General features: G+C 50.1%; 1 protein-coding gene across 1 annotated transcript in view; it reads left to right on the top strand.

Annotated features, from left to right (window-relative positions):
- Positions 1 to 20,341, top strand: part of LOC126284431 (uncharacterized) — a 113,017-nt gene that overhangs the window by 88,661 nt on the left and 4,015 nt on the right. The window lies entirely within an intron of this gene.

Below are 20,341 nucleotides of genomic sequence, written 5' to 3'. Positions count from 1 at the left end.
GTCCGAAGTGAGCTCTTCTATTATCTCTATTGACATGTTGTTCGCTGTGCTTTTGGTTAGGATCACGTCAAGGACGTTTGGACGGCGGGCAGTGAAGACTGGAACGTGTGTGAGGTCGTCGGGGCCCCTAACCACGAAGTGTAGTTGATCTTCGAGCCTTAGCAATTGTTCTCCCTTTGGGTTGGTGGTTCACGAGTTCCACTCTGGGTGTTTGGCGATTAGGTCTCTGCCCAGGAGCACTTTTGGGTGCTAACTGAGCAGTTCGACCAGATCTTCCTCTAGTAGGTGGCAGTTGGGGGCAAGGTATATGGCTCCCATCGTTAAGACTACATCTCCTGTGTGTATTTTGAGCAGTGTGGCTTCAGTTTGTTGTAGGTTGGGCTGTGCGACAGTGTCATGGACTATCGAACTTCTGATGAACACTGCAGTACCACCGCCTCGCTGGTTGATCCTTGTAAGCTGTCATATTTCTGAGGCAGAAGTGGGCGTGGGGTTTTAAGTGTGTTTCTGACACTAGCAGGATATCTACGCTATGTTCCGAGATGAGCGTCTGCACTTCGAGTTTTTTATTTTTCAGACCATTGGCGTTCCAAACGCATATGTTGAGTAGCCCTTCTAGCAGGTAAGCTGCCTTTGTTGTCTTGTCGGATGTTGTCCTCAACTTTTCAGCTGTCTCTATTATTGTTGAGATGAGTTGCTCTTTGTTGAAAACATCTATTGCCTAGGATTTCTTTTACAGCTGTGCCCAGTGGGCTTCTGTCATCTGTGTTTTGTTGTTGTCCTGTCCGGGGCGATCCAGTGATTGACTCTGCGTAGGTGTATCTTGTTGGGTTGGTTTTCTTCTTTCCAGGTATGGGTGATACTGTCTCCTGCTGTTTGGTGTTGGGAATGTGGTCGGGTCCAGAGGTTTTTGTCTTGTTTGTTGGGTTTTCGTTGATGGCTTGGGCTGGTGCAGTTTTATGTTGTTTTTATGGTGTTCGCAGCCTTTCCATGGCGTTGAGTTTGCTCCTTTACAATTGTAGGAGATCGCTGGTTCTGATCTTGGTCTCGGACAGTCTTGGGACCGGTGCGATTCTGCGCATTTTACTCATCGGGGTGACAAATAACAGTAGTTTGCCGTGTGTCCGAATTTTTGACAGTTACAGCATTGGGGTTTTCCTTGTCTGTCTTTGTAGGCTTCGATTACTACACTAGTTTGTAGTATGAAGCGCTCCCCATAGATTTGTTCTGACTCCTTGTTCTTTGTCAGGGTCACCTGGTATGTGTCAAGGGGTATTAGCTGATTGGTGTCTGAAAAGACTAGGGTATGAACCAAAAGCATTTCACCAATACAAACGCAGAAACAGATTTTTGTGTACCTCCTCGGCTGGTATTTGTGGTGGTAGGTATTTGATTACCACCTTTAATGGCTTGTCGTCTTGTGCTTGGTGCCCGAAGTGTGGTATATTTTGTGATTTGATGAATTCAAGTGCTGCCTAGTAGTCTGAAGTGTAGTTGAACTGGTATTGGATCTATTCCCCACGGTATGTCGCCTGTAGGGGTCCGTTTAACTTCTTTTTTAGGGCCTTGTTCAGCTTTTGGTAGTCTGCTGTTTGGTGGATTACTATCGGTGGGGCTTTTTGTTGTTTCGTAGTTGTTTTCATTTTTGGGTTTGTGTTGCATCCTATCTGTCTTTGCGTTCTCAGGTTCTGTTGGTTCCCCTTCTTCTACCAACGGAAGGGTCTTGAATGTGTTTTCGCTTTCGAAGTTTTTGTCTACCTCTTGCAAGTTTCAAGGGTTGCATCTGTTTTCGTGTCTTTCTCGCTTCCCTCCATGGTTATGTGTCCTGGGAGGTTGAGGGCGTTTGCTCGTCTTGTGTTGGAATCTCCTCTCACTGTGGCAATGTGTTTTCTTAGCTTGTCCCGGTTTCGGTTTCAGTGTTGTCATTGGCGGTCATTTTTCGGTTCTGGTTGTTGGTGTCCGCTCCTGCGTAGTTGGCTTTTTCTGCCTCGACCTTCGACTATGATACAGGCATTTGGCGGCGGTGGTGTCGGTGGTTTCTTCTGTTTTCTTAACATCTGTGTGGGTTGTCGCCTGCATGGGTAGATGGACACCTGTTCACTGAACTGTCTGGACCCTACGCCTGTTTCTGGCTTTGCAGACCGCGGACTTGTTCCGCCGCAGCAGGGGCCCTGGCTCTGCAGCGTCCTCTAGCACTAGCAGCCCTAGTTCCAGATGTCTGGAACACTGACCCCTAACACCTAATCTCGAACCTAGTAGCTACGACAACTTTTGCTTTCTTATGATGACGACAGGAGGAAGGGATGGAGGGTGGGTACGACAATTTCTGTCCTTGTTGTGAGTGTGACCCTGGGGTAGGCCCTCTATTTTTCTTATTATTACGGCGGTTGGCGTCTTATCGGTGGTGGTGGTGACAGCGACAGCGACAGCGGAGGTGGCAGAGGCGTCCGCTCTCGGCGAGCGCTGCTGCGCGACTGGCAGTCAGCTGCCAGCAGCAGCAGCAGCAGCAGCAGCAACAGACGCACATGGTGGATGGTTGACCCTTTGCTGGTAGCGAAGTCTTAGCGCCACTGGTGTGCTTCTCTTTCGTGCTTGGTGTGTTGGTGGGGAAGATGACATCATGGTTTTGGTTTTGACATGGCTTTGTGCTGCTTTTTTTTTTATTTAAATTGTTTTTTGCTTTTTTAAATATGAAAGAATAGTCTGAGGGATAGTAGAAGAAGCAGTAAAACGAACTGCCCAATTGACTGGCGGGAGTAGTATTTAAAAATGAAAGCTGACAGGACAGTAGAAGTAACAGCAGGAGAGTAAGAAAAACGAACAGCTCATTGGCTATTCGGTAAATGATTACAATTAAATGACAGATTAAACGCGAGGAGGGGCAGTAAGAGTTAAATGAAAACGAAAGGCCATTATCCTGACCTTATCTTCGTGGCGGCGTCGGTGATGGCGGTGGCACACAAACTTGAGGCGGTGGTGAAGTGGTTGGAGGAGGGAGAAAGAGAAAGAAGTCAGACTGGCAGATGGAGAAGTGTAAAGGGGAGGGACCTGTCAGGATTAAGCCAACTTGGGGGGGGGGGGGGGGAGGGCGGGCTGAATGTCATGATGTAGTGATGAGCTGGATCGATGATATGAGGAAGAAAAATTGGCATGAAATGAAGTGGCTAGTGAATGGTAAATCATGGGGGGGGGGGGGCGGAAGAGGTGGTCAGGCCATAGGGTGGTGGCTAACGGTGGACACGGGTGTCCAGGAAGAGGTTTAAAGGATTGGGAGAGTGGCTGGTTTGTTGGTAAAAGGAAGTGGCTGCGGAGAGGATGCGGGATTGAAAGAGTGGCACCTCGGCCAGGATGTGGTGTTCTTGGGTAGGGAAGTCGAAGGGGAGGCGGAGGGCACACCACATGATGTGGTGATGAGCTGGATCGATGATATGAGGAAGAAAAATTGGCATGAAATGAAGTGGCTAGTGAATGGTAAATCATGGGGGGGAGGGGGCGGAAGAGGTGGTCAGGCCATAGGGTGGTGGCTAACGGTGGACACGGGTGTCCAGGAAGAGGTTTAAAGGATTGGGAGAGTGGCTGGTTTGCTGGTAAAAGGAAGTGGCTGTGGAAAGGATGCGGGATTGAAAGAGTGGCACCTCGGCCAGGATGTGGTGTTCTTGGGTAGGGAAGTCGAAGGGGAGGCGGAGGGCACACCAGAGAGCATGATTTTGGACAGTTAGGAGGTGGTAGAGGGTGCCATTGCCCCACACCACCGCCGCATAGTCAAGGATGGGATGCACAATGGAGGCGTACAACCTGACAGCAAGGTGTGTAGGGAATGAAGAGGTGGGATTAAAGGCGATAGGGCAGCTATGCCTGCTCTACCCCCTCATCAGACACATTTCATCTATGAGGGTGCCACGTGAGGCGCTGGTCCAGCGTAACGTCCAAGTACTTCGCAGTAAGAGTCCAAGAGACTGGTGTACCAAGGACCAAGACCTGCTTGAGCTGAATGGGAATATGGCTGTGGCAGATAAGGGCTTGGGTTTTGGAGGGATTAAATGCCAGACGCCAGGTCCTAGCCCATTCGGTTAGGGAATCTGTTGCCCCTGGGAGCTGCTGTTGAAGACCTACCGCACTCCGAGAACGAAACAAGAGCGCCGTGTCATCTGCATAGAAGGCTAAATTCACCCTCGCCGCAGAGGGCAGGTCGGCCATGAAGAGGGAGTAGAGTAGTTGCCCAAGTAAGCTGCCTTGGGGTACTCTTGCCCTGATATGTCGTGGTGTATATTTCCCGTCAGGGATCCTAACGTGGAAGGTGTGACCTTCCCCAGGTATGTGGCTATTAGCCGTACATGGGACATTGGAAAGCTAAGTGAGAATAATTTGTAGAGCAGCCCTTCGTGCCAGTCCGAATCAAACGGCCTGGACACGTCGAGGAGTATTGCCCCGAAATACTCCCTACATTCTGTGGTGTCTAGTGCCTTTTCTACAAGGCGCAGGAGTTTGTGAGTGGTTACATGACCCTGCCTAAAGCCAAACTGCTCGTCAGGGAGGACTCATTCTTAGGCAATGTGGATGAGCAGTCGTTTAAGGTATAGCCTCTCTAACACCATGGAGATGGCGGGCAAGAGGCTGATGGGACGGTAGCTGGCAGGGGAACGAAGATCCTTCCCAGCGTTGGGGATGGCGACCACCTCGTCATGGTTCCAGACAGTGGGAAATTACCTGGTTGTGAGGATGCTTTTGAAGGTGGCTGTCAGGATGGGAATAGAAGCTGGGGGTAGTTGCTCTAGGAGGGCGTTGGTCAGCTTATCGGGGCCGCACAGCTTTCTTAGATTTGAGGCACCGCAGTTGCAGTTCAACCTCCTCTTCGTTGATGGGGGTGATTTAATCCTCAGGGTCCTGTACGGCAAGGAGTTGAGGGGGGGCATGCTGTCACCAGGCGGATATGGTCGGGGTCATCGACCGGGGTGAAATTGTGCGCGAAGTTGTTGGCCAAGGCATTAGCCTTAGCGTCAGGTTCGGGCACAAAGTCATTACCGACCTGGAGAGGGGGGGGGATCCATTGCCCTCGTCTCGGAAGGCTTTTTGTGAGCTGCCAAGCAGACAGATCACTCAGGTCAATGGCGTAGATTTTGTTCTCCCATGCCTGATTGCAGCACCAAATCAAGGCTGCGGTGCATGACCACCGCAATCTATTGATTAGGCGCTTGGTTGCCGGGTTCCGAGTAAGGAGCCATTCTTGGGTGGTATGGTTTTTCTCTGTGATGAGAGCACGGATGTGGGGAGGGAGTGGATGCAGATGGTCTGAGTGTTGATGTGGACGGTGAGGGGGTCACTGCAACTGCAGCAGCGAGGGCAATGATGTTGAGGTGGGTGAGGGTGTGATCTGCCTCCATTTGATCGGCAGCGGGTATGGTGGGTAGGGCTGATTCGACCCGTCGCTGGTAGGAATGCCAGTCAATACTGCGGATGTTCAGGCCATCACTCCAACGAGATCGATGTAGCAGGTGACTGGTCGGTGGTCAGAGGCCAGAGCGATGTGGGTAGCTGCAGTGATGTGGTGGAGAAGACCTTTCACCACTGCGATGTCTAAGACATCTGGTGTTTCGAGAAGATCTCGTGGTGGTCTGTAAGGAGCCATGAACGTGATAGGCCCCTGGACAACGACGCCAGTGGCTTCCACGTGCCACCATAGGCGGTGGGCCTGTCAGTCCTGTAGCAGGAGTAGTTCGGTACATGGACAAAAACACCAGGTTTGAGGTGTCTCTCAGCAACAAGGCAAATGTCGACCCCCACATCGAGGAGGAATGTCGGGAATTCGCACTGTTGTTTGTGGAGACCATTGGCGTTCCAGATCAAGGCTGTCAATCCATGGTTTCTAATAGCCATGACCGGTAGGAGCAGAGTTGGAGGTGGTGGGTGACATGGATATGGAGAGGGCAGAGGCAAGTTGGAGGGGGATGGTTTGGAGGAAGGCAGTGGTGATTGCCGAGGTCAGAGCCTCGACAATGTTGGAGATGTCACCAAAGGGGGTGGGAATAGAGGACGAGGAGGGTGTTACTGCGATTGTACTGGGTGGGAGGGGGCAGCAGAGTTTGAAACCGGCTGCTGGGGTGGGGAAAGGAGCAGCAGAGCATGCCGCCTGCTGTGAAGAGGGAGTAAGCAGAGGTTGACACCTGCTGGGAAGGGGGAGTGGGAATTCTGTTGGGAGGTGTGGGATAGGGATGGAGAGGACGATGGATGGATAGGAGCCCAGAGGGACGGGATGGGAGCGAGACGTGTGGTGGGGGTAAGTCCACAGTGCCGACCTCCCCTGGGCGCCAGAGTAACTGACACCTGGATGGGTCACTGCCGAGGGCCCTGAGGATCGTCATTGATTTCCCTGAAGGACTTGACTTTGGGGGCAGTCCACGTAGCTGACCGTATGGTTCGTGCCACAGCGGGTGCAAGTGGGAGGGGCGTCTCGGGCTTTGATACACTCAGATGAGGCGTGACCACTGGTGCATTTCACACAGCACACCTCACGGGTGCAGTCACCCGCAAAGTGCTCCAGGCCCTGATAGCCATAGCATGTGGAATGGGGAGGGAGTGACAGAATTTAGAATGTCAAGAAGTCCTTTAAAGGGCTCCTTAATGATGACGGGTGGGGGGCAGAGGGGTGGATGGGTGGTGTGGTGTGGTGTGGTGTGGTGTGGTGTGGTGTGGTGTGGTGTGGTGTGTGTGTGTGTGTGTGTGATGTGGTGTGGTGTGGTGTGGTGTGTGTGCCGCGCCATTAATGGCGGCAAATGCGTTGCGGATGGGCACGCCCACAGCAGTCGCGGCGAGTTGGTGGCAGGGTACTATTTTGCGCTGCACTTGAATACCCTCCAAGTCAACTACCGCCTTCTTTTTCTTTGATTGCCTGCGTTCCGTAGGCTAGGTGGCCTCTGTGTGAAGCGGCAGCTACCCTCCTCCTCTGACTCAGTCAGCAATTGGGCGCTGATGGTCATTGTCGTAATCCATCAAATTCCCGTCGTCGCTGTCGTCGGCCGCGGCTGCCATATCTACATCTATATCTACATCCATACTCTGCAGGCCACCTGACGGTGTGTGGCGAGGGTACCTTCGAGTACGTCTATCGGTTTTCCCTTCTATTCCAGTCTTGTATTGTTTGTGGAAAGAAGGATTGTCGGTATGCCTCTGTGTGGTTTCTAATCTCTCTGATTTTATCCTCATGCTCTCTTTGGGAGATACATGTAAGAGGGAGCAATATACTGCTTGACTCCTCGGTGAAGGTATGTTCTCGAAACTTCAACAAAAACCCGTACCGAGCTACTGAGCATCTATCCTGCTGAGTCTTCCACTGGTGTTTATCTGTCATTTCCGTAACGCTTTCGTGATTACTAAATGATCCTGTAACGAAGCGCACTGCTCTCCATTGGATCTTCTCTATCTGGTTATATTCGGGTAAAGGATGGCCTGCAGCTGAACACTGTCAACCTGCTGCCCCCCCCCTCCTCTGAGGCATCACAGAGAGCGATGAGTTGCTCAGTGAGCCCCTCTTGGTTGTCGGCGTCGGTCATCAGCGCCGCATCAGGGTCTTCCACTGGTGCGGAACCATCTTTTGCGGGACGCAGATGGCGTTCTGGATATCAGGCATGTCGAGGGTGGGTTTGGGGAGGAAAGGGGGAGCGTGACCTTGATCGCGGCGCCAGCGGGCTGTCCCACGTGAAGGGGGCCCTGATGCGTGTGATGGTTGTGGTGGTGATGGTGGAGGTGTAATTGGTGTAAACCGGCAGCGCGGGTACGTCGCTGGTTGCGGAATGCTTCGTCCGTTTCGTTGTGGAAATCGTGTCAGAGGACGCATGCATAGTCGTCATAAGTGGGGGAGGGGGCCGCCGACGGAGCCAGCTCCGCCGGACAGCGATCCGCCGCACCCGTCGAATCGGAGCGCACGTCCTTCTCCCGCGGTATTCCAGCTCGGAATGAGTCGGCTGGCGGCCACGCGCGGTGGTGGGGAGGACGGGGGCTCCTGGCCCGCACTCCTCGGCCTCGGCCGCTGCTGTGCGACTGACGGCGGCTCGCTGGGGCACGCGCGCTGAGCGCGGGGAATGGAGGGGGGGAGGTGCTGGCTGTCTGGCTGTCTGGTTGGCTGGTTCCGCACGGTGTCTGCGAACTGCAGCGACGTCCTCTCGCTCCGGCATCTACATACCGTAGATTCACTGTTTATTGCGTCGTGAGGGCTCTAGGAACCTTGACTTTGTGCCACAGTTCAGGTTGAATGGTTGCGACTCCTTAGAGTTGCCTTAAGTTGTCTGTTTTGATGATGAGACGTTGTACATGCAGTTGAATTAGTTGGTCTATTGGTGATGCCTGCCGTTTGTCATGTAAGGAGATGATCCGGGACCACCTGGGCGCTTTGAGGATTATTCGCAGACATCGGTTTTGTAAACGTTGTAGTACGCGGACATTGGTGTTGGATGTGATTCGCCATGTGGCGCAGCCATAGAGCATCATCGGGAGGATTGTTGTGGGGTAGAGGCGAAGCTTCTTCGTTACATTCAGCTCTGTGCTCCATAGAAATGGGTAGAGTCCATGGATGGCGCGAGTGATTTTGGAGCATTTGTCGGTAATGTGGGCTGAGTACGTAAGTTTATGGTCTAGGGTGACACCCAAGGACTTTGTTGTAGTGGACCAAGCAATAGCATGGTCGTCGATCTGGAGGCGGCGGTGAAGAAGCTGTCTCCGGTGAGTGAAGAGGATGACCTTTGTTTTTTGTGAATTAATCTTTGTTTTGTTGTCAGTGGCCCACAAGAGGAGGATATCAACCTGGTGCTGCAAGTGGGTGATGGCCGTATCCAACAAACGGCTTCTTGTGAGAAGAGCCGTATTGTCGGCGAATTGGGCTAGCATGATGATAGGCAGTTTTGGCATATCTTTCATGTAGATGGTAAATAAGATGGGAGACAGTACCAATCCTTGCGGTATGCCGTCTGACAGACGTTTCGTGTCTGAGCATTGATCAGCCAGTTGGATGTAATAGCGGCGGTCGGTCAGTGATCTTGATGTAGCAGTTGGGGTTGTCAGAGTTTCGTAATTTTCGTAAGAGTTGGTCTCGCCACACCTTGTCGAATGCTTGCTGTACATCCAGGAAAATGGCTGTCGTATAGTGGTTGAAGTTGACTTGGTTCATAAGGTGTTCGGAGATCCGGAGCAGCTGGATTTCAGCGGAAAGTTGTGGTTCGAATGAAAATTGGTCACGTTGAATGATGTTGTTTTCCAAGAGGGGTGGCTTGATGTGGGCCAGGATGATACGTTCAAATTTTTTTCCAATCGTAGAAAGGAGACTGATTGGTCGGTGATGCGCTGGCTGGAGTATGTCCTTTCCCGGTTTTCGGTTGGGAATAATTTTGGCCAGTTTCCATTGTGGGGGGAAAATGTTTCTTCAGCAGGCATTCATTGAAAATTAGCGTTAGGAGCACCAGTGGTATCCGAGGTAGGTGTTTAAGGTGGTCATTTGAAATTACATCAGGTCCGGGAGCAGATGTTGAGTGTAAGTTCCTTAGGATTCTGCGAATTTCCCTTGGCGACGTTAATGATGGTCGGTGTCCGCTGGGCTGTTGTCTAATGCGGTGCGCCTCTGCCCGATTGCGCGCGTGCTTTTCGTCGTCATTGTCGAAGTCCAGGCGTGATTGCGTTTCATAAGTATCCGCAAAGAGTTCAGTCTTTTGTATGTTATCGAAGATGAGATTTGTGCCAACTGTAATTGCCGTTTTTGGCGGCCTGGGGTTCTTGATGTTGAGGATAAAAGCCCATTCAACACGAGAGGTGGTGGATTTGGGCCATACGGTCCTCCCACAGTTCATTGTGCCATCCGGTCCTGCATCGCCAGGTGAGTTCTCGTGAGAGCTGGTGCATTTCGCGTTTGGCAAAAAACTCGCCACCCGGCCTACATTGTTTACAGGCCCGATTTTTCAGGTCCTGCAATGCGGGCGGCAGTGGTTCGCGATATGGTGTGGAGAAGAGTAGCTTTGTTAAGGCCTGGTGGGCAGCTTTCGTGATTTTATAAGTCGGACGTTTGATGGCGTCGTCGAGTTGCTCCGGGTTGGCTAATCGCTCCGTGGGGCATACATTGGATATCCTTCGCCAGGTGGCTGAAGAACAATATGTGGAGATTTTCGTTTTCGGCGGCAGTGTAGGAAGAGCTCCAGACAGTGTTCCAAGAACAGGCTGGTGATCAGAAGTCAGGTCATTGACCATTTGGATTCACATTTGTAATTATGGCCACATCTAGCACATCAGGCTGATGTTGAACAGTGGACAGGTAAGTTCGGTCCTCCAAACCTTGGGTAAATGCCTGGAACCGAATTGCAAGATCGTACAGACGGGTTACTTTGGCGTTAGTCTGCCGTGAGTTCCAAGCTACATGATTTGCATTGAGATCCCCGCAAAGGAGGATTCTGTCGTAACTGTCAAAGATCGCAGATGAAGACTTCATATCTAAGGCCGGTCCCGGGCTCAAGTAGGCAGCGACGAACGTAAGCTTCCCGTGCGTGGTGTTTATCGTCACTGCAGTGGCTTCCAGACTCGTCATTTCTGGCAAAGATTCGTGGGAGGGAGGGAGTGAGTGAAGATCGGAAGTAGATGGACGTGCCTCCACCCCGCCGATTGTGGCGGTCAGTGCCATAGCCCACCATGTTTCGAATATTGATGTTTTGGGTGGGTCGCAGTTGCGTTTCTGTCAATAGGAGGACGTCAATTTTGTGTCGTTCGACGAAGTCGGTAAGTTCAGCTTTTTTGCGTGCGACGCCGTTGGCGTTGAAGAAGCAGAATGTGACGTTGCGATGTCGATGGCGCTCGTGGTCCTTATCAGTCGGTGAAAAGGGCCATTATTCCTTCAAGTAGACTGAGTAGTTTTGATAATAAATCCGGTGCGTCGTTGTTTTTGCCATCATTGGAGATACAGCTCGAAAAAATTCGTTTTTGGTTTTGAGTAGATTGATTATTGAGCCCGTGTTCGAAAGTGCAGCGATAATATCGGACAGTCAGAGGGCGTTGTCTGTAGATTGTTGTTGTTGTTGGCGGAGATCTTATAGACGTTGGCGCGCCATATTTTTCTGGCGAGTCGGTTGTTGTTGGGATGCTGCTTGAAATAAGGACTATGCAGCCGTCGAAGGGATCCGAAGAGATGGGAAGTCCTTTGATGTCGCCGCAAACGACGGCTGTGTTTGTTGTTGTTGCTCCTTGGATGGTGGAGGTCGCAGCTGGTAAGCGTGTTTCGCCTTCTGAAATTCAGGGCAAATGGTTCAAATGGCTCTGAGCACTATGTGACTCAACTGCTGTGGTTATCAGTCCCCTGGAACCTAGAACTACTTAAACCTAACTAACCTAAGGACATCACACACATCCATGCCCGAGGCAGGATTCGAACCTGCGACTGTAGCAGTCGCACGGTTCCGGACTGCGCTCCTAGAACCGCGAGATCACCGCGGCCAGCAAATTCAGGGCAACCGTCCCAAGTGGCCGGGTAGCCTTCTTGTCGACAGTTTGCGCAGATGGGCGGCTCTGTATATGGCTTGGTAACAATCCTTTGCGTGGTGGTGGCCGCCACAGCGTACACACCTGACCGGCATCTGACAGTACCGACCAGTGGGATTGAACTGAGGCATTTCTTGCAGTGGGCAGGTCTGTCAAGTGGCTTGTAATCTTCAACCTTTATTCTGGCGTGGAAAGAGACACTGGATATCGTAAATGGTGCGGCTTTTCTGACCATGTGGTAAAGTAACGCAGTAAACCGACTGTGGGATCAGTTTCTTCGTCAGGTCCCCTTTTTTGAACTGGTGTATGTTTGTGATTGTGAGCTGAATTTGGCGAAGTTCGGCGGCTAGTTCGTTTTCGGTGATTTCTTCACGGATGTTCTTGTTTACTACTTGGAGTTCTTTGTCTTTTGTTGCTTGGTGAGTGAAATATGGTATGTTGATGGAATGGAGGAAATAAAGTGCCGCAAGTTGGTCCGCCAGCGTTTTAAAATGGTATTTCATTTGATTGTTGTTGTAGATCGCTTTGAGCGGTCCGCTTATCTTCTGTTTAAACTGGGCGTTGAGTTCCGGATATTTCCCGGCGTAGTTAACTGTGACAGGTGGCATTCTTGGCTTCGGCAGTGGTGGAGCTGGGTTATCCTGAGTGGTTGTGTTGTTAGGTTGAGACTAGTGTTGGTCTACCTTTGCTGCACTGGTTCATAGTAGCTGGTTGTGGGTACTGGTTGTGATTCCATCTGCATAGGTGTGGTTTCGCCGGCTTTCGTGCGTTTGGTGCCCATCTGTTGGTGTCTGACTTCTTGGAATGGTGCATCAGAGTCGCTGGATTCGTCCTGGTATTCCATGGCTTGATGTTGACCAGTCTGAATTCGACTCTTTGTTCTGTATTCGTCAGAAGTTGAGTTGTAACTGGTGGATGAAGCGTCTTGATCCCATCTTCTTGCGAGTTCCTTTGCTCGAGCGTCGCGGTCGCGGTGGAGTTATGCAGTGCAATGATCCAAGAGAAGCTCGAACAAGTTTTCAGATGTGGGGACAGGTGGGGCGGGGTGTCGCGGTGTCGCGGTATCTCGCTCTGGGTGGTCCTGCTCGCTAGATCTATCTCGGCCCTGTGCGTCTGTTCTGGCCTAGAGGAACGCGGGCCTGCCACCCGCGGGTGGGGCTCTGGGTCCTCGTCGTCACCTACTCTACATCTACATTTATACTCCGCAAGCCACCCAGCGGTGTGTGGCGGAGGGCACTTTACATGCCACTGTCATTACCTCCCTTTCCTGTTTCAGTCGCGTATGGTCCGTGGGAAGAACGACTCTATCCGTCCTACAAGTGCGGCTAGTCCTCACTGTCTCGCCTGCTCCGTATGTCGGTCCGAAAACACGACAAAATTGTTTAGTACTCGATAAAAAGCAAGTCAGTCGCGGAGTTTTCGTAGCTCTCGATAGCAGCGAGTCGCACAAGGCTTCCACACACACTAAGATCACTAAGGAACTCCAACCCTTCCTAGTCTCGAGGTTTTTTTTTTTTTTTTTGTCGTGGGTGGCAGAGTGCTGCCCACTTCGTGGATTGGACTTTCAAGGGTATGTAGTGGCAAATGTATTTATTTGCGATTCGTATGATGTATCTTTAGGAGGGCGTTGGGCTCAAATTGGTCCTCTCGACCTCCTCCCCCTCATCTTACTCTGCCAAGATCGAAAGTGGTACCCAATACCTATGCCACTATGCTGGTTGCACTGTACCCACTGATTCCAGATGACGGGAGTATGGCCTGAGAGCGTCGATTTTATCCACTAGTTTCTGAGTGCGTTCCATGATTTGATCTTTACAGAGGCTCCAGAACAGGTGTCTCCGGCTGGTTCTAAACACTTCCGCTGGACACATACTGTCGACCTGCATGATAAACTTCAGATTCTTCCTATTAGAGTCTGAATGTGGACATTACTAGCTGTTCCCCACGTTGATCTGCCATACAGAATCATAGGTTGTATGATGGCTTGATAAATGCGGAATGCCGTCCGGATGTGCATGTCGCTGCTCTTGAGGACTGGGTATAGGGAGTAGATGGTCTTAGTAATCCTCATCTATACAGGAGCTTTTTATCCAGAGGTACTCAGAGATACTTGGTACTATCCATCCAGTCTACTTCAGCATTAAAGAGAGTGAATTTGGTATAGAGGACCGGGCGTCGCCTGGTGAACAGAATGGCATTTGTTTTTTCGGTGTTAACTGGATACGGCCGAAACAAAATCAAGGTTGTCTGCTTGAGGATAGGAAAGCCGTATCATTGGCGAAGTGTGCAAGTATCGTGGTGGGGAGGGTCGGAAGGTTATTGACGTAGATAGCAAACAGGATTGGCAAGAGGGCCGATCCTTATGGAAGTCCTTTGTCAGCCCTCTTGAGTTCAGATCTAACGCCATCATCGGTAACAGAGAAGGTCCGCTCCGTAAGGTAGTTGGCAATGAGGTTGACATAACACAGTGGCAGGTCGGTCTGGTCACAGAGTTTGACAATGAGGATGTCATGCCAAATCCTATCATATGCTGTTTCCACATCCAAGAAAATTGCTGGAACATAGTGGGTGTGATTCATATCACTATCCTGAGTAGTTGAAGCTCTGCTGGCAGGTGCTCTTGAAATTCAAAATATTCCTGGTGGATGACGTCCGCTACCAGCTGTGGGCGAATCCTGGCCAGCACAACCCTTTCAAAGAGTTTAGAGAGTGTGGGCAACAGGTTTATCCAAAAAATCATAGGCCCATGTCTCGGATCTTTCCCCGGTTTGGGGATCGGGAGCACTTTTGCCGTTTTCCAAGACATAGGGAAGTAACAGTTTAACATACAGCTGTTGAAAATTTTGGTTAAAAGTACTATCGGCTTCCTAGGTAAATGTTTGAGTTGGTAATTTGTAATGAGATCTGGACCAGGCGCCGAGTTGATCCCCAACCTGCGAATGATCCTGCAAATTTCCCGTGTGGTAGTCAGTTCGGGATTGTCGTCGTGGCGGTGACTGCGCATCCAGTGAGCTGTAAGTTGGATATGCTCATTTAGTTCAACATCTTTGGCGTGATTTTGGTCGCGATTTAACGTGTTTTGTTCTGCATAGGTGGTAGCAAATACCTCCGCTTTCCCCAGAGCGTCGAAAATTTGGCGGTCACCATCATGCATGGCTGTGGTACCCCTTTTCGGGTTACAGAGACAAAATGGCTCAGCTCCAACTTCAGTTTAATTGGAAGCTCATCCACAGTCTTCCCAGCGCTCGGCGCGCCATTCGTGAGCGCATTTCCGGAGTTCACAGGAGAGTCGGTTCATTTCTCGCCGGTTGTCTGGGTTTTGGTGGATTTGCCATCCCTTTCGAGCACGACTCCTTAGATACTTTTAAGTCCTGTAACATCGGCGGCAAGACTTGGAAGTGTGACTTGGGGAAGTATGTCACCGTAGAGGCATCCTGAAATGCTTTCCGTATCTTGCCCGTGAGCTGTGCGGTTGCATCGTCGATCTTGACTGGAGTCGAGACATCCACAGTGGGTCGTACATTGTTGTTAAGCCAGTGACTATATTGGTCCCAGGTGGTGGATACCGGGGGAGGGGGGGGGGAACCGTCAAGGCTCTGGTAATGATGCCCAAGACTGGATTGTGATCGAAAGTGAGATCGTTCAAGCTTTGCAGATGGATCTCGGGGTCAAGTCCCTTCACCATTGCTTTGTCAAGCACATCAGGTTGGTGAGCCGTAAAATACGGGATGTACGTGGGCTCCTCAGGGCCGATGGTGACTGCCTGTAGTCGTTCTTCGAGTGCATGAAGTAATTCACCTTCCGGGTTTGTGATCCTCCTGTGTCACATTTGGTGCTTTGCATTCAGGTCACCACAAAGTAGGACTTAATCATGAGGGTCAAACACAGCGAAAAGATCGTCTTCTTCCAGGGTGTGTTGTGGACTTAAAACTGGTGGCAGCTTACTTATTTTCCCCAGGAGGGTATGGATGGCGACAACCGTCGCTTCTAACGATGTAAGCAGCAGAGTGCCTAGTTTGGTTTGGGAGGTTGACGGCCGAAGGAAGATAGCCGTGCCATCTTCACGTTTTCCTTGGCGATCAGTTCTATGACCAATCATGGTTTTGAGTTTGAACGCCTGGGTAGTCCTGAGATGAGTTTCAGTTAGGAACAGGATGTCCACTTTGTGCTTTTCAATAAATTCATTGATTTCCGTTTTCTTGTTTTGAACTCCGTTTGCGTTAAACACGCAGAATTTGAGGCTGGCAAATCGGACGGGTCTATTAGCCATAAAGAGCTGTAAAGAGGTCCATAGCACCTCCAATGAGGGCAGTAATTTTCGTCATGAGGTCTGGTACGTCGTTGAATTTCCGTGCTGTAGACTGTAAAATGTTCTGTTGTTTAAGGGCCGCGAAAAACTACCCCAGGTTTGGTAAATTCCGAAGGTTCTGTCTGAGGTGCGACCATTGCTCTCCATCAGGTCCGTCGGTGATGTATGGCCTCACTGTAATTCGCCGACCCCCTCAAGGAGTGCGAAGACCGCTACTGTTGAAGTTGGGCTTGAGCCGATGTGGTACTAGTAGAGGCATGGAGGACGCTACCGCTCTCTCAATCGTCTGTGCGAGCTTGGCGTTCCAGAAATCGTTAAGCAGTAGCGTTCTCTGCGCCAGCTTGGCGTTCCAGAAATCGTTGATGTTGCGCCTGGTAAATTTTGATAGCTTCTTGGAACTAAGAGCATCCTCTCGAAGACGCCGGATGGCCTTCTGTGTTGCAATTTGCACGTATTGGTGGTAAGGCCTGAAGCGGGTACACGTGTGCATCTCGTGGTGCCAGCACATCGGACACAGCGAGCAGGCATAGTACAATAATTCGCAGTGTGGCTGAACTTCTGGCACCTTTTGCATTGCGCCGGGCCATCTTTGCTCTCATAATATTCTATAGTGACCTTCATATACAACATATATTTGACATCATAAATCCCTTCATTATCCTTTTTATGTGGGAGAAATACCACAAATACTGGTTGAGCCTTTAGTGATGTTGTCTGTTCTTCCCTTTTTTTTGAATTGGTGGACATTGGCATCGTTGAATCCGAAATCGATAAGCTCTTGGACCTCATCAGCTGTGATTTGTGCGGGTAGGCGTTTGATGACCACTTTCAGCTACTTATCCTTGGGCTGTTGGTGAGTATAATTTGGGATCTTATGAGCCTTAAAGAACGCCAACGCTTGGTGGTGGTCGGAGTAGTACTTAAAAGTGATATTTGAGTCCTCCCAATATATTGGAAAAACTTTTGGCCTGGAAGGTCGCGGGCTTGCCAGCTCCCTGTGAATCCGTGCAGTGCTCGTCCACGGAGGGGCATTTAGAATCCATTTGAAGCACCTATTTGGTAGCGTTTGGAGCATGTGGTGATTGGTGTTACAGGTGATGCCCCAGGAGGAGCAACCATATAACATGGCCGGCAGGAGGATGCTCTTGCGATACAGAGCTTCGTTGCTGGTAGCATGTCTTTGCTGGCCAAGAGGGCATGGATGGCCTTCGTAGTTTTGAGTTTCTTGTCGACAACGTGCGCCTTGAAGAGCATTTTGCTATCGAGGGTAAACCGTAGATAGCGAACTGTAGGTTGGCATGGGACTCGTTGTCCGTTGATTTCAATCCTGTCAGGGAGTTCAGAACGACGTTGCGTAAAAAGGATGGCCTCAGTTTTCGTCGCATTGATTGTGATGCGGTTTAATCGTGCCCATGTTTCAGTGAGGTCGACTTGTTCTTGCAGCTTCCGGATCGTGGTGTCCAATCGTCTGTTGCGGGCCAGTAAGACCGTGTCATCGGTAAACTGGGCCAGAACGGTGTCAGGGGTTGTTGGCAGGTCATTGACGTACACGGTGAACAGTGTAGGGGAGGTGACGGACCCTTGTGGGATGCACTCATTGAGGAATTTTGTTACAGATCGTTTCTCATTGATGGCGACAAAGTGTCTTCTGTTGGTGAGGTAATTGTCAATGAGTTTGAGGTAGCAGCGGGGGAAATCCGTATCATCGTGCAGCTTGACGAGGAGGGTTGTCCCGCCATACCTTGTCGTACGCCTTTTCGACATCCAATAGGACTGCAGCCGTGAATTTTGAAAGGTTCATACTCTTTGTAACGAATTCCGTTATCCGGAGGAGCTGCAGTTCTGCTGACAGTTTTTCCTGATAAGGGAATTGTTCTCTGCATATGACATCGAGTAATGGTCGATGGATGCATGTGAGCAAGACCCGTTCCAACACCTTTGACATGGTGGGCAGCAAATTTATAGGACGGTGATTTTCCAGCTTAGTGAGGTCCTTGCCCTTCTTCGGTATGGGAACGATTTTGCACACTTTCCACACGTCAGGAAAGTAACTGTGGAGGAGGCAGGCATTGATAATGCGGGTGAGCAGGACAAGTGGCTTGCATGGCAGGCGTTTGAGTTGTTCATTTGACAAGTTGTCTGGCCCAGGTGCAGAGTTGATGTTGAGTCGCTGCAGTATCATGCGGACCTCAGCGGTGGTAGCTAATTCCGCGACGTCGTCAATAGGGCGGGACCGTATCTGCTCAAAGGTAGCGTGGATCCGTCTATTGAATTCTTCTTTATCAGGCGGTTGGACTCCCTGCTGCTCCACTTTGTTTTGCATTTCGTATATGGAGGCAAATAGTTCAGCCTGCCTAAGGTCATCAAAGGGCAGGTTTATGCTGTTATGGGGCCCTCAGGTTTTTGATGAGTTTCCAGTCATCACGCAGGCGCAGTTGGAATGCCGACATCCGACCCTGCCAGACCTGTGCTGTCCACTCTTTGGCTCGTCTGTGAATTTCCCTGGTGAGCCGATTTACTGTACTCAGTTTCTTGCGAGTGTCTGGTACGGATCCATCGGCGGTACACCTGGTTCTTCAGGTACTTAGGTCCTGGATTAGCGGTGGAAACGTGTCGTATTTGTCCTCGAGGAACATGGTTTGGTGGACGCTAGTTCGTAGGCTGTTTGTATCTGATCTGTTGGTGTGGTAACAGCGACATCGATTTGGTGCTCTGTGGTAAGTGCTGCTGTGGGTATGACATTATTGTTCGGCTACCGTTGATATTGGTCCCATTCAACATTGATGCTGTTTCATGGTCAAGGTGGTTCCATGGCATCACCGATGTGGCCTATTACTGGTAAGTGGTCGGATGTGAGGACATTGAGAACATGCAGGTTCAGGTCGGGATCGAGGTTCTTCGTGATACAAATGTCAAGAACGTTGGGCCGGAGATTGAGGTTGAACGGGATGTAGGTAATGTCCTCTGGGGCTCTTATTACTGCATAAAGTCGGCCCTCAAGGTCGTGAAGTCTCTCATCTCAGGGATTAGTTTTTCGGCAGTTCCATGTGCCGTGCTTGGCATGAAGCTCGCCACATAAGAGGACCTGTTCATAGGTGTCAAAGATCCACGTGAGGTCGCTATCATCATCAGCTCTGGGGCTGAGGTATGCGGAGACTAAGGCAATCTTGCCTTGCGCCATTTCTGTGTGGGCGATTATGGCCTCTAGTGAGTGCAACGGTGGCATTAGTTCAGGGTGATGGGTAACGCGGTGGCGCACGTTGCATTGTTGCCAAATTTATTCAAGATGGCAGCTGTGATGTCATCCAAGATGGTGGCATATAGACTTGGCAACATCGTATGATGTCATCCAAGATGGCGGGTTTTGGCGGAAAAATAGGCCAATTGTACTACGTCCACTAACCTAACCTCATGAAAAAATAGCGGGAATTTGGAATTTTGGCTATGTCCACTAACCTAAGACTCCAGAAGAAAAAACGGTGGGAAGTTTGAATTCCAACAGGAAAATGCATGCAAAAGAACCTTACTTATCTTAATAATGAATTGTTAATAAATGATAATAAATAATAATAATTTATATCATGCACGTGTGTATGCAATCCAACTGTGTTAGTTAATGCCCTTGTCACCATAGAGCGCCACTGCAACGTCATTAAAGATGGTTGATTTTGGCGGGAAGAAAGCCAATTGTGCTACCTCCACTGAACTACCATTACCGTTCTCCTGCACATTGTCTTTGCTGAGCTATCATTGCCATGTGTTCGATCATAGAGATGGATGTGGGTGATAGAACAGGGAGGACTGTAGCCACAGTTCAGTACATGAGGCGTGGAAGCATATGATAATGGAGGAGTGTCGGAGCAGTAAGTACAAGAATTCTGTTCAGCAGATTTCATCAATGCAGAGGGATGGAGACATGAATGTTTGATGGTAAATAAGCCTGCAGTTTGCGCATGCACATGATCATATGCTGGTTACGGTATGAATCCTTTTTCCAAAATGCAGGAGACATGCAGTTGACGCCAATTCGCTTCGGCGTAAGCATATTCGTATACAGTGTATATACCATTGAAGCCCATCCTGCTGAATGTGTTCAATCGATGAGTTATTGGTGTTCGACCGTGATGAGTTTAACAGCAGTGTAGTTTGCAAGTATACAGCCTAGGACTGCCCCCATAACCTCCTACATGCTGAATGGAAACGTGCATTAATCATGGACCATATGAATAAGAACACAGTCCTCCAAATAAATTCCCTCCAACGAAATGCTTTAAAAATACATAACCCATCTTCTGGAAACATCTGCTACTGTTGGAACTGTCTACCTTTTCTAAAGCCCACATATAAGCTCGCAGCCCACAAGAGACGACAGCCTCTGATCCAGCAGAGCGACGAATTGATCTAGTTCACGAGTTCTCCTCTAGAGAGCACTTCGATAGGTCACATGTTCACTTTATTCAACCAATAGCAGCACAGTATCATGATGATGTAGTTGGCTTCTATATAAGGACGACTCAGTAGCTCCTCCAT

The sequence above is a fragment of the Schistocerca gregaria genome, chromosome 8 (assembly GCF_023897955.1).
Source record: "Schistocerca gregaria isolate iqSchGreg1 chromosome 8, iqSchGreg1.2, whole genome shotgun sequence".
Classification (NCBI taxonomy): Eukaryota; Metazoa; Arthropoda; class Insecta; order Orthoptera; family Acrididae; genus Schistocerca; species Schistocerca gregaria.
Note: the sequence above shows the minus strand (reverse complement) of the source record. Positions and strands in the feature narration are given on the sequence as shown.